Source organism: Pseudophryne corroboree, chromosome 2, assembly GCF_028390025.1.
Source record: "Pseudophryne corroboree isolate aPseCor3 chromosome 2, aPseCor3.hap2, whole genome shotgun sequence".
NCBI classification, from domain to species: Eukaryota; Metazoa; Chordata; class Amphibia; order Anura; family Myobatrachidae; genus Pseudophryne; species Pseudophryne corroboree.
The window spans coordinates 434,289,885-434,316,320 of NC_086445.1; the positions used below are offsets into that span (position 1 = coordinate 434,289,885).

The 26,436-nt window shown below is 44.6% G+C and overlaps 1 pseudogene; it reads left to right on the forward strand.

Moving 5' to 3' along the window:
* Nucleotides 1-9,290: 9,290 nt before the first annotated feature.
* LOC135051868 (5S ribosomal RNA) lies at nucleotides 9,291-9,408 on the forward strand (annotated as a pseudogene).
* Nucleotides 9,409-26,436: the final 17,028 nt, after the last annotated feature.

Genomic DNA, 26,436 nt, shown 5'->3' on the forward strand with positions numbered 1-26,436 from the left:
TCGGTTACAGGAAAACTTTATTGAGAAATGTTTTTAATAATGTGTTATGCAAATGTATGTAACCAGAGACAGCCCTGATCGAGGGGGTGGTGTTAGACAGTGGATCACACTGCGGTCTGTCTCCGTTCCTAGCACTAGAGGCAGCTTCCCTGCTCTAGTGTTTTCCCTCCTCGTGTTAGCTCAGTGCAGGAGGAGGTGCTTAGTGCACAGTGTAACAGAGTTTTTCCTGGGCTAGACAACTGCACTGACGTGCAGTTTCTGCTCTCCTGAGTGTGTGACCTTGTCTACCCCGCAGCCGCACCCTGTGTGTATACAGCCACATCCTGTGTGTACTAAAATGCTGTGTTACTGCTTTACTGCTTCACATGTATACTGTGAGTCCCTGCTGCTGCAGAACATCTTCTCTATGCTTCAAGCTGTTATATGTGTTATCTGAATAAAACAATCACCCTGGTTAAGTGCCGTTGTGTGGACTAACATCCCTATCTGACACTGCAACATTCTGCCAGCACAAATGAGGGAAGGAAAAGCACAAGAGAGAAGAGGGTCCTGCTCGTGAGAGCTCACAATCTAAAGGGGAGTGGAAGACAGTCAGTTAATACACAGATGGGAGAGACAGTGAGCAAGATGAGAGTGTGAAGGCTTTAATAAGGAAGTGGGTCTTAAGAACCTGTTTGAAATTTTGTAGAGAGGTGGAGAGTCTCATATGGAGAGAGTCAAAGTGGTAGGGCGCAGCACGGGCAAAACCTTGAAGGTGGAAATGGAGGTGATTAATCAGTTGGGAGGAGAGGCGGCATTATAATCAAGTTATTGTGACTAATGGGTTATCAATAAGCTGGTTTTTATTAGGTTAACATTATTTGGTCACAATTTGCAGGAATTTTTTCTTCACCTGCTGAATCTCAACATAATTAAGCCACTAGTTTAACTCAACTCTTATTGTTACTTGTATACACTTCTCTACCACAAGAATCCCTGTCTAAAATAAAACAGTTGTTTTCCAATCCCAAAATTTCAATAAACTAATACTTAGAGAATACCATATACAGGTTGAGTCTCCCTTATCCAAAATGCTTGGGACCAGAGGCATTTTGGATATGGGATTTTTCCGTATTTTGGAATAATTGCATACCATAATGAGATATCATGGTGATGGGACCTAAATCTAAGCACAGAATGCATTTATGTTACATATACACCTTATACACACAGCCTGAAGGTAATTTTAGCCAATATTTTTTATAACTTTGTGCATTAAACAAAGTGTGTCTACATTCACACAATTCATTTATGTTTCATATACACCTTATACACACAGCCTGAAGGTCATTTAATACAATATTTTTAATAACTTTGTGTATTAAACAAAGTTTGTATACATTGAGCCATCAAAAAACAAATGTTTCACTATCTCACTCTCCCTCAAAAAAGTCCGTATTTCGGAATATTCCGTATTTCGGAATATTTGGATATGGGATACTCAACCTGTAGTAAGAAAGTGTATTACTATTCCTGTATGTGAATACACGCGTTGGTATCGGGAAGCCAGCAGTTGGGATGCCATCTGTCAAAAGACCATCAGCAGCATCCCGATAATTAAAATACTGACAAAGGCTAAGCTAGGAAGCTAACCCTGATCCCTAATCCACTTTTTCCGCAGCCTAAACCTAACCCCCCCCACCAACAGCCTAACCCTAACTCTCCCCGGTGGTGCATAACCATAACCCCACCCCCTCCCCGCAGCCTGAACTTAACCCTTCTTTCCCCAAAGCCTTACCCAAACCCTCCCCTGGGTTGCCTAAACCTCCCTCCCCCACGGCCTTACCCTTAGCCCCCCAAACTAAACCTAACCCCTCCCCCGTGGCTTACTTCTCCAGCAACCTGTGAAAGCGTCGTTCAGGATCGGCACCAGGATAGTGATGAATGTCTGTGTTCCGACGCTGGCATTCCGAGTAATGTCGGGATTTCGGCGTCTCGGATGCACATGTTGCAGAGAATAACATAAGTATAGTCCCCACGTCTATACAAACTGTTATAGTTAAGCAAGTGTTCTGTTATTTTCTGAGAATTTCTGTGAATTTTGCCAGTGGGGGAAACATTCTACTGAAATCTATAAAGAATAAGCAGAGATGAAATTTCTCTTTGCAGAATAATACAGAATAATAAATGTTTTATTCTACTTTAAACTAGGACTTTTTTTTAGTACAGAGAAATAGTATTAGCTCGAAGCGGTTTTTGGCCACAAAATGTTCTAATTCAAGTGTAAATCCTATCTTGGTAGAACTGTATTTGACAATTAGAAATATATCTGCTATCAATCATGAGGCTGTACTGTGTTTAAACTTATTTCACAACCACTCTGACAGTCTCAGATGTGAACTTGTATTATTCCATGTTCTAGTCCATTGGCTGCTTATTTCTAACCAGAAATATATAAAAGGTTATAATGCAAATATTTTATTTGAATTCAAAATGTTTTCATTTTTAATAGCATAATGATTCTTAAGCCTTAATGGATAATTTATTTATTTATTTATTTATTAGCAGTTTCGTATATAGCGCAGCATATTCCGTTGCGCTTTACAATTAGAACAACAATTATAGAACAAAACTGGGCAAAGACAGACAGACAGACAGACAGACAGACAGACAGAGGTAGGAAGGCCCTGCTCGCAAGCTTACAATCTATAGGGAAATAGGCATTGATACACAAGGATAGATGCTACCTGTTACATAATGGTCCCCCAGGCTGCTAGGTTCTTAATGGGTTGTATATGATATGATCACCCAGCAATGTTTGAAGACAAAATGTGAGTTTATGTGGACTGTACAGAGGGGATGTAACTTGATAGGGAAGCTGTGAAGGTTGTGTGTGTGGGTCTGAAATTTGGTAGGCTTGTCTGAAGAGATGAGTTTTCAGAGAACGTTTAAAGGTTTGGAGACTAAAGGAGAGTCTTATTGTGCGTGGGAGTGCATTCCACAGAGTGGGTGAAGCCCGGGTAAAGTCCTGTAATTTTGAGTGGGAACAGGTAATACATGTGGATGAGAGACGCAGATCTTGTGCAGAGCGGAGAGGTCTGGTAGGGAGATATTTTGAGATGAGTGAGGAGATGTATGATCGTGCAGTTTGGTTAATAGCCTTGTATGTAAGTAAAAGTATTTTGCACCTATTGTGTTAATGCACCTATTGTGTTTTTATTTTATTGCTAATAGCATTAGTAATCACCGATTGTATGTCTGTTCTATACACATACATATTACATTGTTTCAATATATATTCTTTCTGCAGCGCACATTCTAGTTATTTTTTTTTGTAATTGTGAAAGTTTATTACTAGGGTCTCTTCTCAGCTCTCTTTGATTAGGTTAGGGTTCTGGGAGGATTACCCCCCCCCCCGTCACACAAACATGGTGTCCCTCTCTTTCCAAAACCTCATCTCCTCCCTAGGGCACAGCTCTCAGCCTGCTCCAGCTTCTCATTTACTGAGCATTACAGAGAATTTGGCCCTGGGCAGTAGTGAGGCACCGGGGAGGAGAGTGAGGTAGCCCAAAGTGCAAATCTGGAGAGGGTGTGTGTGTTACAGCGGGCAGTCGGTCTGATTGCTGCCCTTGGATCCGGTACTGGTCCTATTCAGAGATGTTAAACAGTACCCTATTTATTAGAGGAAGATACACCCTTAATACAGTAGAGAATCTATTTACTGGATGTCTCTGTAGAAAATTAACAAGAAATTACACCGCTGCACTGAGTTTGAAAGCTTATGCATTACAAGAGATTAACCCAGAGCAGCTGTGTGTGGGTAGCAAACCAGGGAAAGGACAAAAATTACAGTAGTGTAACACCCAGCACTAAAGTTACGGAACATACTACTGAGTATCCACTTATTTATCTGATTGAAGCTGCTCACTATGGGCATGGCGGATTAAGCCTTGGTGGGGGACCTTGGGCACTTAAGTGTGTATTAGATTGTGCATACTTCCCAACATGACAAATTCCAAGAGGGACAAAATTCTCTCTTCCTGGATTTCCCTCTTAATATTTGATTGGTGCCACCTGTGTTAAAATATTTTATTGATAAGAAAGGTATTGCAACACAGGTGATTGTAATCATAAATTAATAAGGAATACCAAATGGAGAGTATTTTGGCCCTGCTAGAATGAGCCATGCTGGGATTGTGTATATTCAATTTAAACCAATGTTGTATATTTGATTTAAACTAATAGGTTAATAATGCCTGCATACTGTTTATAGCTCCTACTAATTGAGAGACAACTATTTTTATAAAGTTTTCCTGTAGAGGAATAAAGACAACATAAACAACATTAAAATACACATAGAAAAATAAAATCTATAATTTATCTTGCAAAAATGCAGTAGCAGCAGCCTCTGTGCTACTTACACCCTGGGACAGGCCTCTCTTTCTCTAGACCTGAATGCTCTCATTAGATAGCAGGTTACACAGGATCCAGACACCCTGGCAAGAAGGAGGAGAAGCTGGCATCCATAGGTCACTTACAACTCTCTCCCCTCTCCAATCTCTCCTCTGGTCAGGAAGCTCTGTTGGTATCTCATGAAAATTGATATTCCTGTGTCTCTGCCTGTACTGCATACTGTACTGCTCATAGTCTGACTGTCACGGCTGAGGTTATTTGTGAACCCGAACTAGTACTGGACACTGGGTTTGGTCTTGAGAGCAGTGGACAGAATCGGGCAAGCTTAGTGAATGATCCACTCATCCAGACGTGGCAGTCAGGCAGTATACTTTATGAGGAAAGGTGACCAGCTATGAGTACTGTAACACTGGTGGTGGAAGCCTTCAGTGCAATGGGTAGCTGGGTTGTCACCTTATGGAGAGTCAAGTGAGATCTGGTAAGTTGACAGAATGCTGGGAGGATCAGCAATGCAGGAAAGTCATAGATCACAGGCTGGAACCAGTGTAATAGCTGTCTACGAGGCTGAGGACAACAGCAATGACTGTAGACGAAGCTGAGAATGTCAGCAGTACCTGTAGATGAAGCTGAGGACGTCAGCAATAACTATAAATGAAGCAGAGGATGTCGGCAATGCTTGTAGACAAAGCTGAGGATATCACCAATACTTGTAACCGAAGCTGAGGACGTCAGCAATACTTGTAACTGAAGCTGAGGATGTCAGCAATACTTGTAACCGAAGCTGAGGACATCAGCAATACTTGTAGATGGAGCCGAGGACGTCAGCAATACTTGTAGACGGAGCCGAGGACATCTGCAATGCTTGTAGCAGAAGCTGAGGACGTCAGCAATACTTGTGACCGAAGCTGAGGATGTCAGCAACACAGGTTTCAAAATGCTGGGCTGCTGAAGTAGCGCAATGGGGATTCCATATGCTCTGCAGTGCAGTATTGGCACTGCTGGTTTCCAGTAGCTGTGACGCGGTGCTTCTGCACAATGGATACTGCAATGTTGTAGACAGTAGTGGCAGGTTTTCCGGATACTACGGTGCGCTACCTTGTGCAGCGGAGAACTGGAAGCTGACAAGGACCAGCAAAGTCTCTAAGGCCGCTAGGGATATAGGACTGTCCCTCTGGTTTACTGGAGGACTTCCAGTGAGTCTGGAGATGCCAGGATGTAGTGGCAGCGATGGCCCTCGAAATCATCCAGGGAGTCAGGAAGTGTGTGAGATTACAATTGCAAATGCCACTAGGGATATAGGATAGTCCCTCTGGATCACTGGAGGACTTCCAGTGAATCTGGAGCTGCCGGGATATAATGGCAGCGATGGCCCTTTAAATCGTCCAGGGAGTCAAGCAGTGCGGGGGATGGTAACTTGCACAGAGTCTATTACCAGCAGGAGATTCTGGAACTCACTCCAGGCTGAGAGACACCAAAGCACTGACAGCTTGCTAGTGCTTGAGACCTGGAACTTATACCCAGTGCTTACAGCTGAGTGGATGAGCGGCTCACATGATACAGAAGTGAATCTGGATTGGACCCTGGAAGGTCAGCTGACCAGGAACTGTCATGGCAACATCCATAGCTGGTTTTGGAGGGAACTCTGGCGTGGTGTGTGCATAGACAGGCAATAATGGCCACAGGTCCTGAGAGCACAGGAAGGTATATCTGGTAACCACTGGACTTTTGGGTGCTGGCACGGAAGTATAGGACAGCATGAGAATCCTCAATGATTGCTATGAGGGCACACCATGCAGAGACTTGCTGAGTTCTGAATTTACACAGAAGGTTAATCAATACAGATGCACTCGTTAGCAGAGAGTGAGCACAGCACACAGAGATCTCATGATACTGGTGAGCTGTTTGTCCCAGCCAGCAGAAAACATGCAAGTTACAGGACTGATGGCAGAGGTAAGTCACTAAATGATATGATTTTAGTCAGGATTGTGACACTGACTGTCTGGTTCTGCCGCTGCACAAGAGGGAGAGCTAGTGATGTCAGTGAGCTGTGGCCAGGCCCCCCCTCTGACAGAGGGGGGCCTAGGGTATAGTATGCCCTGCTTCCCCCCCTAATCTGGCTATAACTTTGGGCAGTTCTGCAAACAATCACTCCTAGAGATTAGCTCACCTGTCTTGTTGAAGCTGCTAACAGTGCAGAATTTCCTCACTGGCACTATCACAGAAAAATTGTTAGGAGCTGCCACTGTGGCTCACTGCCCCCGCAGAGCCCGGTCATTGCTAACAGACTTGGATGCTACATAACACTTGCCACATAGGCCATAGATCCTGATCTGTTGCTAGGCAACCGGGACTCTTGGCAGCAGTTGTGCATTCTAGGACCGTATTATCTATTAGACTGACGCCTAGGGATCCCGCAGGGACTAGGAGTCCATCAAATGTTTTTTTTTTTCTGGCGCACAGTTCCCTACTCCCTAGGGCTCCAAAGGTTAAAAGCACTTTGCACTCTGCAACATAGCAAGCACACTTGTAGTCAGCTGAGGTTTGTTCTGAGACAATGGGGGCAGTGGCATGACACAGTGGACCAACAGCGCAATAGCTATTGGTCCGCCAAAGATTCAAATAAATTTCCTATAAAGTATTTTTTTTAAAAATGACTTTATATGACTGGTATTGCATTCTATTTAGCCCTTCTCTTAAAAAACAGTACTGAATCTATGACATTGAGGCAGCAGGATGTATTCATGTGACCGGAGGTCAGGAGACCGACAGTCACATAACCTCCCCCTACATCCCGCTCTCTCACAATCCCGATGGTCGGCATGCCGACCAACAGGGACTATTCTCACTCGTGGGTGTCCTTGACACACATATAGTGGGAACAGAACCCGTGGTGACCGCAGGTCACCACCGAGCCCGCAGCATGGCGAGTGCAGCAAGCCCACAAGGGGCTTGTTGTACTCACCTAGTCTAGTCTCAATATGCCATATGACATAAGACATCTGGTGCAAGTGAGCCGCCAAGTCCCATGCAATTCTGCTAGCGCCTGCCATCTTTTTGTTTGCACGTTTTTACTCAAAAATGTGTGTTAGTCATAATGTGATGCAACTAGCATGCACCAGGAGAATGTGCTGATTAATTTGATATGCAACACTACACACCTGGCAAGATCATATTACATTGGGGCAAGCCATGTCCCTTGAAGAGCATGTCCGGGAGGGATCTGGTCAGCATGCCGGTGTTCAGGATGCCAACACCAGATTACTGATGCCATAATCCCGACACTGGTTGGAATACCAATGCCAGAATCCGGATATGGATCAAAATAGTGGTACCGGAATCCCAACTGCCTGCATCTTGACTGTAAGATCATGCCGTGGATCCTTAGAGTCAGGACAGGGGGGAGGTTAAGTTTAGGCTGCTGGAGGAGGGTTAGAGTTAGGCTGTGGTAGGGGGGGAAGGTTAGGTTTAGGCTGTGAAGAGGGGAGGTTAGGCACCACCATGGAGTGTTAGGCTGCGGGGGTGGGAGGATTAAGTTCAGGCTGGGGGGACAGATTGTTAGGTTTAGACACTACCAGGTTGGGTTAGGGTTATGTTGCTGGGTGCAGGGGTGGGTTAGTGTTAGGCTGAGGGAAGGGAGGTTTAGAGTAAGGGGTGTAGAAGGAGAGGGTTAGCATAGTTACCTTCCAGGTGTCGGGATACTGTGGGTCAAAATGCTGCTGTCGCTATTCTGACCGCTGGAATCTCAAGTGTCAGGATCCCGATACCAACCCATCCTGAAGACCACCCTATCTTCTAAAACAACCTTTCAATACCATGCACTTTCTGGTGGTTCAACAGCACTGAAATGTCAACTTTTAGTGTGACGTCTCTACCAACTGTCCGAAATCAAAACAAATGACCTTTTACATGAGATGGCTTGGCCATTCCTTTTACATTTACAGTAAGCTGAGGCAGTTGGGACATATACCAAAGTAGCAATGAAATACAGTACCATAGACTTTTTCTATGAAGAAATTTATTTCCAGTGGACTGTATTGCTTTTAGCCTTAGACCTCAAGACAAATCACTTTCATTTCAGTGGCATATAAATATAAAAAACAAAAAACTATTGGGCAACAGCACCTTTAAAAAAGCATGGAAACTACATTCCTATACTACAGGTGAAACTCAGAAAATTAGAATATCGTGCAAAAGTTTATTTATTTCAGTAATTCAACTTAAAAGGTGAAACTAATATATTATATAGACTCATTACATTTTATACAGCAGGGGAGATTCCGCACTAGTTATAGGTACCAATGTAAAGTAACAAGTAACCAAAACAAATTGACAGTTAGAGGTAATTACCTAGATAGTGTCACTTTGGTGGTGCACCCAGAGTCAGACATTAAGACTATTTTGGCAAAAAGGGAAAGAAAGCAAGACTCTTGGTGGGTGCACTCTTAAGAAAAAATATGTACGTAATGATATGGTTATAGGGAAGGATTTAAAACTTGTGTTTATTAAGTATCATTAAAAAATAGGGTATCCAATGTTACAGACAAACAACATTCAAAATGAATAAAAATGCTTTAGTTTTATATATGTCAATGGGACCTATTAGAGGTCAAGAAAACCAAAGCTGCTGCATTTTTCAAATTTTTCAATTAGAGCTAATATTTACATTTATGCGAGAAATATCTGACTTATTATCCTATGCAGTACTTTTTTTCTCTGCTCATGGACTCTCACCAGTGATCCGGAGGGACAGCAAGGGCTGAGATTTGGTCAGTGTCCATAATACCTCAGCCTAACATTGGCAGCAGATCCATCTATTTGTTCCTTCTTACTTTGTCTAATGCACTCTCCTCTGAGGTGATCTCTCATCAGTGATTCAGGGGGTATCTGCCCACACATCTGACTACTATCATACCACACTGAAAACGCCCAAAGCTGCCCGATCTTGGAAGCTAAACAGTGTTGGGCTTGGTTAGTACCTTATGGGAGACCACCTGGGAATACCAAGTGTAGTAGAATTTCTTGCCCACTCGTGAGACTCCGTGTTTAACACTGACAGCAGAATCATATTGCTCTACTTTCTTCCATACTAATTTCCAATATCAGTCGCAATCTCAGCTACTATACTTGATTTTTTTTATAAACTAGCCCATGTGATCTTACCGGGAATCTAATTTATCAGCCATAAGGCCCTAAAAGAATATCAGTTTACAGGTGCAGCGGCTTTGGTTTTCTTGACCTCTAATAGGTCCCATTAAGATATATAAAACTAAAGCATTTTTATTCATTTTGAATGTTGTTTGTCTGTAACATTGGATACCCTATTTTTTAATGATACTTAATAAACACAAGTTTTAAATCCTTCCCTAGACTTATTACATGCAAAGTGAGATATTTCAAGCCTTTATTTGATATAATGTTCATGATTGTGGCTTACAGCTTAAGAAAACCCCAAATCCAAAACCTGAGAAAATTAGAATATTACATAAAATCAATAAAAAAAGGATTTTAAATACAGAAATGTCATCCCTCTGAAAGGTATAATAATCCATATGTACTCAGTACTTGGTTTGGGTCCCTTTTTCATGAATTACTGCCTCAATGCGGCGTGTATTCTATCAGCCTTTGGCACTGCTGAGGTGTTATGGAAGACCACTGCTGAGGTGTTATGGAAGACCAGGATGCTTCAATAGCGGCCTTCAGCTCTTCTGCATTGTTCGGTCTCATGTCTCTCATCTTTCTCTTGGCAATGCCCCATAAAATATCTATGGGGTTCAAGTCAGTTGAGTTTGCTGGCCAATCCAACACAGTAATCCCACGGTCATTGAACTAGGTTTTGGTACTTTTGGCAGTGTGGGCAGGTGCCAAGTCCTGCTGGAAAATGAAGTCAGCATCTCCATAAAGCTTGTCTGCTGAAGGAAGCATTACGTGGTCTAAAATGTCCTGGTAAATGACTGCATTGACTCTGGACTTAATAAAGCACAGTAGACCAACACCAGCAGATGATATGGCTCCCCAAATCAACACAGACTCTGGAAACTTCACACTGGACTTCAAGCATCTAAGATTGTGTGCCTCTCCATTCTTCCTCCATACTCTGAGACCTTGGTTTCCAAATGAGTTGCAAAATTTGCTTTAATCAGAAAAGAGGACTTTGGACCACTGAGCAACAGACCAGTTCTTTTTTTTCTTTAGCCCAGGTTGTTCAGGAGCGGCCTGACAAGAGGAATATGACATTTGAAGACCATGTCCAGGATCCGTATGTGTGGTGGCTCTTGATGCACTAACTCCAGCCTCAGTCCACTCCTTGTGAAGCTCCCCCACACTTTTTGAATGGCTTTTTCCTGACAATCCTCTCCAGGCTGCGGTCATCCCTGCTGCTTGTGCACCTTTTTCTTCCACACTTTTCACTTCCACTTAACTTTCTATTAATGTGCTTTGATACGGCACTTTGCGAACATCCAACTTGTTTTGCAATTTCCTTTTGAGGCTTTCCCTCCTTGTGGAGGGTGTCAATTATGGTTTTCTGTATGACTGTCAGGTCAGCAGTCTTCCCCATGATTGTGAATTGTACTGAACCAGACTGCGAGACCATTTAAAGGCTCAGGAATCCTTTGCAGGTGGTTTGGATTAATTAGCTGATCAGGGTGTGACACTTTGAGACAACAATTTTGAACCTTTTTTCACAATATTCCAGTTTTCTGAGATTTTGGAGTTGGGGTTTTCTTAAACTGTAAGCCACAATCATCAAAATTATAACAAATTAAGGCTTGAAATATCTCACTTTGCATGTAATTAGTCTATATAATATATTAGTTTCACCTTTTAAGTTGAATTACTGAAATAAATGAACTTTTGCACAATTGTCTGCTTTGCACCTGTATATGGTAGTCATATCCTGTATATAAGCTGTTATATGTAAATACTGTAGTTAAAAGGCAGCCATCTTGCTTTTACTTACTATTTAAATTTATTCCAGATGTTTTTTGTTTCTGTAGTTTTAATTTTTCTTTTATAGGACATTATTATTAGTGAAAATAAGCAATTGTTGACTTTTTCTGTTGTTGCTTTAACTTCAGTTTAACTGAAGAATTCTCTTGTCTTTCATCTTGGCTTCTACTTTATGAAGAATTATGTCAAACAATTTCTGTGAAGCTTAAATCAAGATATATGTGATGCTTTCTGTACTTCGGATTTCATGGGGGACTTTTAGGTTTCAGAATTTCAATTTACACTCATGAAAGCTTGACTTTTAAATAGATTAGAACAAAGTTATATTATTCTTTGAAAACAGCATTGACATTAAACTTTGCAGTAGCTAGATAGTACAAATTCAATTTTGTAGTCAAGAACATGTACAGTATACTACAAAATGGTGCTGAGTGGATGCATGCTGTGCATATTATTCAGTTGACAACTTGTCCTGATTCTACACAGAAAATGTATTTGTAAAATACATTTATCTCATTCAAGGTTAATGCCTGATGGTCTTTGTAGATGTATGCTGTATGTGGATGGCAAAATTTGCATCATTGCCATCACCTTGTTATTCAAGAAGTGCTTGTTTTACAGGATGTATTTGTTTTACAGGATGTGTTTCTGTAGCCATTTCTCAGAATGAAGTTCCCAAAAGTCCTGTGGTGATTTGTACACAGACCACTTTACATGCTGTAAAAAAATCTGTCTGTGATAGCACACGGTCTCCCACCATAGATCCACTGGTTTTCGATGACGTCATCACGGATGCATGGCTCAAGTTCAAGAAGGAATGGCATGTGTGCTGCTGTGCAGGACTCTCTAAGAACACACTGAAGTTGTTGATAAGGTAGACACATTTGTCTGTTCAGAGGGGGAAGATCAGGAGGATCCACGCACACTAATACAAAAGCTTGATATAACAGATGTAACCACGCTCATCATGGTTACATCTGCCATCCAGCACGTAGAAGTGATCAGGGGCACGTTTGGGGTGCATGCGTCTCTGTACGCTAACTCGGTGCAGATTACCTAGCCGCGCCAAGAGTGCCCATCTGTGATGTAGCCACGCTAGCTTACGCTTACCAGAGAAAAATGTTATAATGGACAGGCATGCTTTTAACACTGCTATGGAGAACCCCTCTGAGAGCACTCCGTCATATACTGCAAGATTGAAGCTTCTAGCAAAGTGTATGATTATGGTGCATTAGCAAGTGAGCTAGTCAGGGACATGATTGCTTGCATAACTAATAATCATGTAACGCGTGAACATTTATTACGAGAAAGGAATTAACACTGGACACTGCTATTCTGCTATGCATGCTAAATGAGAAGTCCAAAACAAGTGCACTGGAGTGTAAAAGAGGCTGATGACTCTGGAGTTTAAAAGAGGTATGTGACTATGGTGGTCATTCCGAGTTGTTCGCTCGCTAGCTACTTTTAGCAGAAATGCAAACACAAAGCCGCCGCCCTCTGGGAGTGTATTTTAGCATAGCAGAATTGCTAGAGAAAGATTAGCTATTCTGCTATTAAATATTTCCTTGCAGTTTCTGAGTAGCTCCAGACCTACTCCTAGATTGTGATCACCTCAGTCCGTTTAGTTCCTGGTTTGACGTCACAAACACGCCCAGCGTCCGGCCAGCCACTCCCCCGTTTCTCCAGCCACTCCTGCGATTTCTGCTGGCACGTCTGCGTTTTTTAGCACACTCCCGGAAAACGCTCAGTTACCACCCAGAAACACCCACTTCCTATCAATCATTCTCCGATCAACAGAGCGACTGAAAAGCTTTGTTCGCCCGTGAGTAAAATAGCATAGTTTTGTGTAGAATTGCTTAGCGCGTGCGCCCTGCTGTTCATACGCATGCGCAGAACTGCCGGATTTTAGCCTATTAGCAATTCTGCTAAAAATAGCAGCGAGCAAACAACTCGGAATGACCACCTATGTCAACAGGTGCACAACATACATGCAGTGTGAATAGCGGCAGTCGCCATTACCATGAATGTCACAAATGTCCTGCTTTAAATAAATGCTGCAATGCTTCTGGCAAACAAAATCATTTTGCACTCTGGTGCAGGTCCAAGTTAAAAGCTGATGACAGACAACCTTACACTGCACCAAGGTCACACTGTGGCTGCTCTACCAGAAAACACCCAGACACTGGTCTACACTATGAGAGTGTTGACCTCAGGCCCGGAATGGGTGAAATATTTACCACAATAATTGATAAGGAGACAAATAATTCCATCAAAATAATACTTAACATCATGTGCCATCATGTCAGGTCATCTCCAAGATACAAACACAGGAACACCTTTTGTCTGCTCTCATACTGTGAATCTTATTGCCTTTGTCCTTTATGGCTGCTGATGTTTAACGGGTTCTCTCTTTGTGTGTCCGCTGCAATGTTTTTACAAGCCCATCATGCAAAGGAACCGCTCACTCTAGGGGAGGTTTCTGACCTCCCTTGATCCATTCTTGCTGCAAATCTCTTTGAAGGGAAGGGGTAAGAACACCTTGTGTTAGTGTATTCATATTCCGGTTGGTTCCCAAATTGATTATCTTCTCAAGAAAATTATCTTCTCAAACTGACAAGTGCCATTGTTATCAACAAAATAAAAATACACTTTTTTTCTCAAGGCATAGCTACTTACTGACAATGACAATCAGTTCATAAGTGGTGAGTTCCATACTTTAATCTGCGAATGGGACATCTTTGTCTCCAGCAGTCCTTGCTATCAACAGTCAAATTAACTAGCAGGAAGGTCAGTCCGTTCTGTGGAGAACCTGTTAGACAAATGCTATAGAGATGGTTCTGACATGTTTATGGTGCTCCTTAATTTGAGAAATACTAAGAAAGATGGATATCACTCTTCTGCTCCGTGCCTTCTGTAAAGGAACATCCGCATCATCGATCCCGTCACCAAGCTCAAACTAGACCACAAGTTGAGAACAGCGTGCAAGATGCTCTGCAGAACTCCAGATTGCAGCTGAAAGCCACTTATGATAAAACATTTAATTTTTGCCCCTGTGCAGATCATCTGCATCCAGACCCCTGTCAAGTTTGACAGAGTTGGTTCTGTGCAGGGAATTTCCAACAGGCCCAGCAGCTATGTATGCAATCTGATGGTGTTTTGTAAGAAAACAAAAGGCACCACCTAAGGGTGGTGTGAGCCAACATCTCCACCTCACCTAAAACCAACTGAGGGTGTCATAACACCCATCATCATGTCCCCTGAAGAAGCACCTATTGGGGTGCATGACAGTCCCATGCATTTGCCCAATAGTGAGCCTATTCAGACACCGGCCACACCACTAGCACCTTTCTTTGTCACCAGGTCTGGGAGAATTTCCAGGCCTAATCCAAAATTACAGGACTGTGTTACTCAAGCTACCATTTTTTAGTTTATCTTTGTTCTTTGTTGCACACTGTCCCTGCATGCAACGCCTGTCAAACTGTCTTACACCCACACATAGGTTTATTGTTCTTTATATTATAAAATTGAGATGTAGATGTATACTGTATGTGACTGGCAGATGTTGCATCATTGCTGTCCCCTTGTTATAAAGGAATTGTTTGTTATACAGGAAGTGTTTCTTTTACAGGAAGTGCTTCTGTATCCATTTGTTTAGCATGACATGCAGCTCATGAATTAACACTTCAGCAGTTCTTCAGTGTCCTGTGGTGATTTGCACACAGACCACCAGGGCCGGTGCTAGGGTGTTCTGTGCCTCCCTGCAAACTATAAATTTGTGCCCTCCCGTACTTTACAAAGGGACAGCGCACATAATGCTTATACACATAATGCTCCCTGTAGCAGTGACGCTTACACACGTAATGCCGCCTGCAGCAGTGACGCTTACACACGTAAAGCACCATGTAGCATTAACGCTTACACACGTAATGCCCCCTGTACCAGTGACGCTTATACAAGACGCAGTGGCGTTTACACGCATAATGCCCCTGCAGCAGTGACGCTTACACACGTAACACACCCTGTAGCATTGACGCTTACACACGTAACGCACCCTGTAGAAGTGACGCTTGCACATGTAACACCCCCTGTACCAGTGAAGCTTAGACACGTAATGCCCCCTGTACCAGTGATGCTTACACACGCAACACCCCCTGTACCAGAGATGCTTACACACGTAACGCACCCTGTAGCATTGACACTTACACACGTAACGCCCCCTGTACCAGTGATGCTTACACATGTAACGCCCCCTGTACCAGTAACACTTGCACATGTAACGCCCCCTGTACCAGTGATGCTCATACAAGATGCAACGCCCCCTGAAGCAGTAATGTTTACATACATTATACTGCACAGTCACGCATACACCACATACACATATACATACACACACACACATGTACATACTGGGGGTCATTCCGAGTTGAACGCACGTAGCAACTTTTTGCTGCCCATGTGATCAACTCGACGACGCCTATGGGGGAGGGTTTTTTTGCATAGCAAGGCTCGGATCTCTTGTGCAGCCCTGCTATGCAAAAAAAGTTTTGTGTAGAACTAGACCAGGGTAATAGTTACTTACCCTGTGCGATCGATCCAGCGATGCAGGGCCCGGAATTGATGTCAGACATCCACCCTCCAAACGACTGGACACGCCTGCATTCGCCGAACCACTCCCAGAAAACGGTCAGTTGACGGCCCGGAACGTCTTCCTCCTGTCAATCTTCTTGCAGTCACCGCAGTGACCGCTTTCTTCGTTCGCGGCATCGCTGCCTGGCTACGGCTTTCACCAGGCGACGACGCGCCTGTGCAATGCAGCCGCCGCGCATGCGCAGTTCCGGCCAGATCGCGCGGCTACGAATAAGTGCAGCGTGCGATCGGGTCGGAATGACTCCCACTGTACATACATACAGTCACACACACACACACACACACACACACACACACACACACACACACACACACACACACACACACACTCTTTCCAGCAACTTACATAAAAAAGTCTGGAAACTTGTCCTCCTGTGATGCAGGCTGCAGCCTGGTCCCGTGTAGCCCCGCCTCTTATTCCCGTGAAGCTCCGCCCCCTTTAGATCCCCCCTGCACACTGTGGAGGTAGAGGGGCCGCAGCAGGGGGAGATATGGAATGCTGCTCCCAAGTCCAGCAGGCAGGAGCGCACCGAGCACACAGCCGTCTTGTTTGCCAGCCAGGCCACGCCCCCCGCCCAGGACACTGTGACACGCCCCCCACCCAGCACACTGTGAGTATGTGACAGGGGAGGAGGAGACGAGGGGGAGAGGAGGCTTCATGATGCGGGCGCCGCTGCCTGTCATAGAGTTTGACAGGCGCAGCAGCCGGCATCAGCAGGGCAGGGGAACTCAGCACAGGGATGCAGAGCAGGGAGAACGCCTCTCCCCGCTGGTGCCTACCTGCACTGCATCCCTTTGCTGAGCGGTATGCGCCGGGCCTGCAGACCACTTTACAGTATTATGTAATAATATTTGAAGTAATGTATGAACACACAGGTTTTTGAATCCACAGCTTATTTTTTTATTTTACTTTTTTGTGATGTACACAGTTTGACATGATTGTTCATGTTTCATGGGATAAATTGCTATGTGACATGAGATATGTAAACAAGTTTCAACAGATAACGATGATATACTATACAGTGTGGAATTTATTTTTCTTTGTTGCATTCATCCTCTTTTTTAACTCCTGAAAAATGGCTTGATCTTTAGACATCCCCAGAAGTGATGGAAATTGGATATCAGAGATTACTTTGAACGGAATGCCTTTTGCATAATCTTATTAAATACATTTTAGAAGAAGGTCATGCATTTTTGGTTCTCAATATAATATCCATCTTTGATTGTTATTAGAAGTGAATGTCTTAAGTGTTAATATGTTCAGCAAATCTAATACCTTACCTCTTATTGCTTAAATATGCTGACTAAGCCCTGTGCTTAAATTGGCTGTCACAGAGAGGAATACACAGGCAATGGGTATCCAGTAATGGCGCTATATAAAAAAATATGAAAATAAATGGGGCATATTCATCAATATGCCTCTAAAGTGTCCCAATAGATTGGTATCACAGACTTGCCGTGAGTTGTGGCTTTAGATGCCATATTACTGGAGCAATTGAAAATGATGGAAAATGTCCATTCTGCATCCTTAGCTGGACTTTTTCCAGTGCAAAACAAGGCCTAAATCTGTGTCTTTGCAAACATCCAATCAGTGCTCACTTTAAAACCAGAAATTATTCTCTGGATCCAGTGTCGGTCTGCGGGGCAAATGCTTTAACTGTTAGTATGGGGGAGAAGTGGTATCAGCGTACATTATGTGCACTTATACAGCTTCTCCCCCATGTAAGACACTGGTGGTGCTGGCTCAGTGACAGGGGCGCTGCTATATAAAAGATAGCATGCCAATATCCATGGTAATCTAAGAACAGCAGCACTGACCGTTTCAACACCAGCAACTATATGCTGTGTGCTCAGGGGTGCATAGTCAGAGGGGGAGTTTTTGCTCTCCCGCTTTGATAGACAAGATGTTAATACATCTTGTTGATGTCCCTTCCTGCTTCGCCTCTTTAATGATCCATGCCGCTATAATACATTTACCCCTGGGGCGTAAAAGCGGCCCTGGCATGTGTGTGCATGTGCACCGTGAAAGGGGGTGCACAGTAGAGATGAGCGGGTTCGGTTCCTCGGAATCCGAACCCGCCCGAACTTCAGCTTTTTTTACACGGATCCGAGCGACTCGGATCTTCCCGCTTTGCTCGGTTAAACCGAGCGCGCCCGAACGTCATCATGACGCTGTCGGATTCTCGCGAGGCTCGGATTCTATCGCGAGACTCGGATTCTATATAAGGAGCCGGGCGTCGCCGCCATTTTCACACGTGCATTGAGATTGATAGGGAGAGGACGTGGCTGGCGTCCTCTCCATTTAGATTAGAAGAGAGAGAGTGAGATTGAGACAGAGACACTTGATTTACTGGAGCTTAGGAGTACTAGAGAGTGCAGAGTTTACTAGTGACTGACCACTGACCAGTGACCACCAGTGCAGTTTTATTTAATATAATCCGTTCTCTGCCTGAAAAAAATGATACACAGTGACTCAGTCACATACCATATCTGTGCTCAGCCCAGTGTGCTGCATCATCTATGTATAATATCTGACTGTGCTCACACAGCTTAATTGTGGGGGAGACTGGGGAGCAGTTATAGGTTATAGCAGGAGCCAGGAGTACATATTATTAAAATTAAACAGTGCACACTTTTGCTGCAGGAGTGCCACTGCCAGTGTGACTGACCAGTGACCTGACCACACTGACCACCAGTATAGTATACTATATTGTGATTGCCTGAAAAAGTTAAACACTCGTCGTGTGACTTGTGTGGTGTTTTTTTATTCTATAAAAAACTCATTCTGCTGACAGTGTCCAGCAGGTCCGTCATTATATAATATATACCTGTCCGGCTGCAGTAGTGATATATATATATTTTTTATATCATTATTTATCATCCAGTCGCAGCAGACACAGTACGGTAGTTCACGGCTGTAGCTACCTCTGTGTCGGCACTCGGCAGTCCATCCATAATTGTATACCACCTACCCGTGGTTTTTTTTTTCTTTCTTCTTTATACATACTACATCTCATTATCATCAAGTCTATATTAGCAGCAGACACAGTACAGTACGGTAGTCCACGGCTGTAGCTACCTCTGTGTCGGCACTCGGCAGTCCGTCCATAATTGTATACCACCTACCCGTGGTTTTTTTTTTCTTCTTTATACATACTACATCTCATTATCATCCAGTCTATATTAGCAGCAGACACAGTACAGTACGGTAGTCCACGGCTGTAGCTACCTCTGTGTCGGCACTCGGCAGTCCATCCATAATTGTATACCACCTACCCGTGGTTTTTTTTTTCTTCTTTATACATACTATATCTCATTATCATCCAGTCTATATTAGCAGCAGACACAGTACAGTACGGTAGTCCACAGCTGTAGCTACCTCTGTGTCGGCACTCGGCAGTCCATCCATAATTGTATACCACCTACCCGTGTTTTTTTTTTCTTTCTTCTTTATACATACTACATCTCATTATCATCCAGTCTATATTAGCAGCAGACACAGTACGGTAGTCCACGGCTGTAGCTACCTCTGTGTCGGCACTCGGCAGTCCGTCCATAATTGTATACCACCTACCCGTGGTTTTTTTTTCTTTCTTCTTTATACATACATACTACATCTCTTTATCAACCAGTCTATATTAGCAGCAGACACAGTACAGTACGGTAGTCCACGGCTGTAGCTACCTCTGTGTCGGCACTCGGCAGTCCATCCATAATTGTATACTAGTATCCATCCATCTCCATTGTTTACCTGAGGTGCCTTTTAGTTGTGCCTATTAAAATATGGAGAACAAAAATGTTGAGGTTCCAAAATTAGGGAAAGATCAAGATCCACTTCCACCTCGTGCTGAAGCTGCTGCCACTAGTCATGGCCGAGACGATGAAATGCCAGCAACGTCGTCTGCCAAGGCCGATGCCCAATGTCATAGTACAGAGCATGTCAAATCCAAACACCAAATATCAGTAAAAAAAGGACTCCAAAACCTAAAATAAAATTGTCGGAGGAGAAGCGTAAACTTGCCAATATGCCATTTACCACACGGAGTGGCAAGGAACGGCTGAGGACCTGGCCTATGTTCATGGCTAGTGGTTCAGCTTCACATGAGGATGGAAGCACTCAGCCTCTCGCTAGAAAAATGAAAAGACTCAAGCTGGAAAAAGCACAGCAAAGAACTGTGCGTTCTTCGAAATCCCAAATCCACAAGGAGAGTCCAATTGTGTCGGTTGCGATGCCTGACCTTCCCAACACTGGACGTGAAGAGCATGCGCCTTCCACCATTTGCACGCTCCCTGCAAGTGCTGGAAGGAGCACCCGCAGTCCAGTTTCTGATAGTCAGATTGAAGATGTCAGTGTTGAAGTACACCAGGATGAGGAGGATATGGGTGTTGCTGGCGCTGGGGAGGAAATTGACCAGGAGGATTCTGATGGTGAGGTGGTTTGTTTAAGTCAGGCACCCGGGGAGACACCTGTTGTCCGTGGGAGGAATATGGCCATTGACATGCCTGGTGAAAATACCAAAAAAATCAGCTCTTCGGTGTGGAAGTATTTCACCAGAAATGCGGACAACATTTGTCAAGCCGTGTGTTCCCTTTGTCAAGCTTTAATAAGTAGGGGTAAGGACGTTAACCACCTCGGAACATCCTCCCTTATACGTCACCTGCAGCGCATTCATAATAAGTCAGTGACAAGTTCAAAAACTTTGGCCGACAGCGGAAGCAGTCCACTGACCAGTAAATCCCTTCCTCTTGTAACCAAGCTCACGCAAACCACCCCACCAACTCCCTCAGTGTCAATTTCCTCCTTCCCCAGGAATGCCAATAGTCCTGCAGGCCATGTCACTGGCAATTCTGATGATTCCTCTCCTGCCTGGGATTCCTCCGATGCATCCTTGCGTGTAACGCCTACTGCTGCTGGCGCTGCTGTTGTTGCTGCTGGGAGTCGATGGTCATCCCAGAGGGGAAGTCGTAAGCCCACTTGTACTACTTCCAGTAAGCAATTGACTGTTCAACAGTCCTTTGCGAGGAAGATGAAATATCACAGCAGTCATCCTGCTGCAAAGCGGATAACTGAGGCCTTGACAACTATGTTGGTGTTAGACGTGCGTCCGGTATCCGCCGTTAGTTCACAGGGAACTAGACAATTTATTGAGGCAGTGTGCCCCCGTTACCAAATACCATCTAGGTTCCACTTCTCTAGGCAGGCGATACCGAGAATGTACACGGACGTCAGAAAAAGACTCACCAGTGTCCTAAAAAATGCAGTTGTACCCAATGTCCACTTAACCACGGACATGTGGACAAGTGGAGCAGGGCAGGGTCAGGACTATATGACTGTGACAGCCCACTGGGTAGATGTATGGACTCCAGCCGCAAGAACAGCAGCGGCGGCACCAGTAGCAGCATCTCGCAAACGCCAACTCTTTCCTAGGCAGGCTACGCTTTGTATCACCGCTTTCCAGAATACGCACACAGCTGAAAACCTCTTACGGCAACTGAGGAAGATCATCGCGGAATGGCTTACCCCAATTGGACTCTCCTGTGGATTTGTGGCATCGGACAACGCCAGCAATATTGTGTGTGCATTAAATCTGGGCAAATTCCAGCACGTCCCATGTTTTGCACATACCTTGAATTTGGTGGTGCAGAATTTTTAAAAAAACGACAGGGGCGTGCAAGAGATGCTGTCGGTGGCCAGAAGAATTGCGGGACACTTTCGGCGTACAGGCACCACGTACAGAAGACTGGAGCACCACCAAAAACTACTGAACCTGCCCTGCCATCATCTGAAGCAAGAAGTGGTAACGAGGTGGAATTCAACCCTCTATATGCTTCAGAGGTTGGAGGAGCAGCAAAAGGCCATTCAAGCCTATACAATTGAGCACGATATAGGAGGTGGAATGCACCTGTCTCAAGCGCAGTGGAGAATGATTTCAACGTTGTGCAAGGTTCTGATGCCCTTTGAACTTGCCACACGTGAAGTCAGTTCAGACACTGCCAGCCTGAGTCAGGTCATTCCCCTCATCAGGCTTTTGCAGAAGAAGCTGGAGACATTGAAGGAGGAGCTAACACGGAGCGATTCCGCTAGGCATGTGGGACTTGTGGATGGAGCCCTTAATTCGCTTAACAAGGATTCACGGGTGGTCAATCTGTTGAAATCAGAGCACTACATTTTGGCCACCGTGCTCGATCCTAGATTTAAAGCCTACCTTGGATCTCTCTTTCCGGCAGACACAAGTCTGCTGGGGTTGAAAGACCTGCTGGTGAGAAAATTGTCAAGTCAAGCGGAACGCGACCTGTCAACATCTCCTCCTTCACATTCTCCCGCAACTGGGGGTGCGAGGAAAAGGCTCAGAATTCCGAGCCCACCCGCTGGCGGTGATGCAGGGCAGTCTGGAGCGACTGCTGATGCTGACATCTGGTCCGGACTGAAGGACCTGACAACGATTACGGACATGTCGTCTACTGTCACTGCATATGATTCTCTCAACATTGAAAGAATGGTGGAGGATTATATGAGTGACCGCATCCAAGTAGGCACGTCACACTGGCCCTCATTCCGAGTCGTTCGCTCGGTATTTTTCATCGCATCGCAGTGAAATTCCGCTTAGTGCGCATGCGCAATATTCGCACTGCGACTGCGCCAAGTATCTTTGCTATGAAGAAAGTATTTTTACTCACGGCTTTTTCATCGCTCCGGCGATCGTAATGTGATTGACAGGAAATGGGTGTTACTGGGCGGAAACACGGCGTTTTATGGGCGTGTGGCTGAAAACGCTACCGTTTCCGGAAAAAACGCAGGAGTGGCCGGAGAAACGGGGGAGTGGTTGGGCGAACGCTGGGTGTGTTTGTGACGTCAAACCAGGAACGAAAAGCACTGAACTGATCGCACAGGCAGAGTAAGTCTGAAGCTACTCTAAAACTGCTAAGTAGTTTGTGATCGCAATATTGCGAATACATCGGTCGCAATTTTAAGATGCTAAGATACACTCCCAGTAGGCGGCGGCTTAGCGTGTGTAACTCTGCTAAATTCGCCTTGCGACCGATCAACTCGGAATGAGGGCCACAGTCCGTACTTATACTGGCAGGAAAAAGAGGCAATTTGGAGGCCCTTGCACAAACTGGCTTTATTCTACCTAAGTTGCCCTCCCACAAGTGTGTACTCCGAAAGAGTGTTTAGTGCCGCCGCTCACCTTGTCAGCAATCGGCGTACGAGGTTACATCCAGAAAATGTGGAGAAGATGATGTTCATTAAAATGAATTATAATCAATTCCTCCGCGGAGACATTGACCAGCAGCAATTGCCTCCACAAAGTACACAGGGAGCTGAGATGGTGGATTCCAGTGGGGACGAATTGATAATCTGTGAGGAGGGGGATGTACACGGTGATATATCGGAGGATGATGATGAGGTGGACATCTTGCCTCTGTAGAGCCAGTTTGTGCAAGGAGAGATTAATTGCTTCTTTTTTGGGGGGGGTCCAAACCAACCCGTCATATCAGTCACAGTCGTGTGGCAGACCCTGTCACTGAAATGATGGGTTGGTTAAAGTGTGCATGTCCTGTTTTGTTTATACAACATAAGGGTGGGTGGGAGGGCCCAAGGACAATTCCATCTTGCACCTCTTTTTTCTTTTATTTTTCTCTGCGTCATGTGCTGTTTGGGGAGGGTTTTTTGGAAGGGCCATCCTGCGTGACACTGCAGTGCCACTCCTAGATGGGCCCGGTGTTTGTGTCGGCCACTAGGGTCGCTTATCTTACTCACACAGTCAGCTACCTCATTGCGCCTCTTTTTTTCTTTGCGTCATGTGCTGTTTGGGGAGGGTTTTTTGGAAGGGACATCCTGCGTGACACTGCAGTGCCACTCCTAGATGGGCCCAGTGTTTGTGTCGGCCACTAGGGTCACTTATCTTACTCACACAGTCAGCTACCTCATTGCGGCTCTTTTTTTCTTTGCGTCATGTGCTGTTTGGGGAGGGTTTTTTGGAAGGGACATCCTGCGTGACACTGCAGTGCCACTCCTAGATGGGCCCGGTGTTTGTGTCGGCCACTAGGGTCGCTTATCTTACTCACACAGCTACCTCATTGCGCCTCTTTTTTTCTTTGCGTCATGTGCTGTTTGGGGAGGGTTTTTTGGAAGGGACATCCTGCGTGACACTGCAGTGCCACTCCTAGATGGGCCCGGTGTTTGTGTCGGCCACTAGGGTCGCTTATCTTACTCACACAGCGACCTCGGTGCAAATTTTAGGACTAAAAATAATATTGTGAGGTGTGAGGTATTCAGAATAGACTGAAAATGAGTGGAAATTATGGTTTTTGAGGTTAATAATACTTTGGGATCAAAATGACCCCCAAATTCTATGATTTAAGCTGTTTTTTAGGGTTTTTTGAAAAAAACACCCGAATCCAAAACACACCCGAATCCGACAAAAAAAATTCGGTGAGGTTTTGCCAAAACGCGGTCGAACCCAAAACACGGCCGCGGAACCGGACCCAAAACCAAAACACAAAACCCGAAAAATTTCCGGCGCTCATCTCTAGTGCACAGACACTATTCACGGGGGCGTGCCGTGAGTTGGTCAGGTGGACTTGCGGTACGGCGCCATATTTCACAGAAACGAGCACTTTGGGTGGAGGGGACATACACAGACACACAAACAGAAAGCTGGAAGCTGCACTGCACGTGGCCTTCCCGGCTCTCTGTGTGACCAGACGGCCCACCTGCCCATTGGCACTTCTGGCATTTGCCAGAAGTGCCAGATGGGCAGTCCGGCCCTGTTCGGATCACATAAGTTCCCTAGAAAATTTCTGTTTCCTGGAGAGTGCCAATATTCACTGTATAGAATGTAATTGCCAAGTAAACATTTCCATTAGCATGCTAGACCTACAGTATAGGGGTCTAATATACAGAAATAAGTCCTTTGACCCAAAAGTGAACATACAGATACTCACATAAAAGTGTACAGCGGAATATGATGAACTATTATGACAAAAAGAGGGTGTATGTGATAATCTTTCATACAAACTGCTAAAGCCAAATAAAGTGGAAACAGTGGCAGGGACCAATGGCAGCTCCAGAGGTGGGGCTGAAGCACAATCCAAAATACAAATGAGAGCCACACCAACTGCCTCCCCTAAACGCTGCCAAACATTGCTGGCTGCAACTCACTGGCGGTTGGTGTGGCTCCTCTATTTGAATTTTGGACTTTGCTGCAGTCCAACATTTGGACCTGCTACTGGCAGGGACTAAAATTGTAAAAAAAATTATAAAAATAATTTACGTTTGAAATCGTTATTCAGGCCAGTTGGTATGAGAGCTGTAAAATAATAAATTAATTTCATTGCTGTATTAGCCTGTTGGATGGCCAGGTCTTTAGATTCATTGTTGCTCTTAACTTGTTTTAAAACAAACTTTTTTGTTATTTGAGATTGAACAGTAATGTTCTTGTTTAAATTTCATTGAGAGTGCATGTGATTTCAGACCATGCTTAATATTTCACAAGTGTTCCCTTATATGCCCGCATGTACTATATATGTGTACTATCAGTGCTCATACATGTATTATTTATTTACATAGTTGCAGTATACCATACAAGACTTACAGTTCAGAACAAACAGTACTAAAACCAGACTGCGTACTAAACGACACACACCTCTCAACATTGGACGTGAACTGATCTGGACAAGGGCCTCTTATTTCTCTCCATTACCTCTCTTACCACCCTTTTTATGCTGCATGCATTAGTGACAGGTGTGTGAAGTACTCATTCACTGCTGTTTTGCTATGAAAAGCAATGTGAATGGGTCATGCCATCCAACTCCCAGGCAGATCAGGACAGCATAGTTCCTATTGTGGCAGCTGGTCATACTTCTCAAATAGTGACTACCCTGCTGGGGTTCAATATGAATTTCCTGCAGACGGGATCCCAGCTGTCATGATCCCAACAGCGGGATCCCGTCCACCAGAATGCAGTGGGGCGAGCGCTAGAAAGCCAATTGCGAGCTTGCTGTGCTCGCCACGCTACGGGCACGGTGGCTTGTTGTGCTCGCCACAGGTTATATTATCCCTCTATGGGTGTCGCGGACACCCACAGAGGGGGAATAGCCTGTGTTGCCGGTATTTCGGCATCAGCATTTCACTATTAGTCGGGATTCCGGCACCGGCACTGTGACCGCCGGGATCCCGACTAGCTGTATGTTTAACTGCTCCCCCCTGCTGAAATTGGGATGGGTAGCAGGTATGAAGACATACAAATAGGCATGCTCACAAGCTTACAATGTATAGAGAACAGTGAATACATAAGGTTACGTAAGAGTTTAGAATATATATATATATATATATTTATAAAATCCTTTTCTTTAATGGCACTCATTGTCACTAAGCATATGCCGGGATGCCCTCCATCAAAATAAATAGATAGCAGGGTTCTATAAGGGATACCTTGCAGGTAT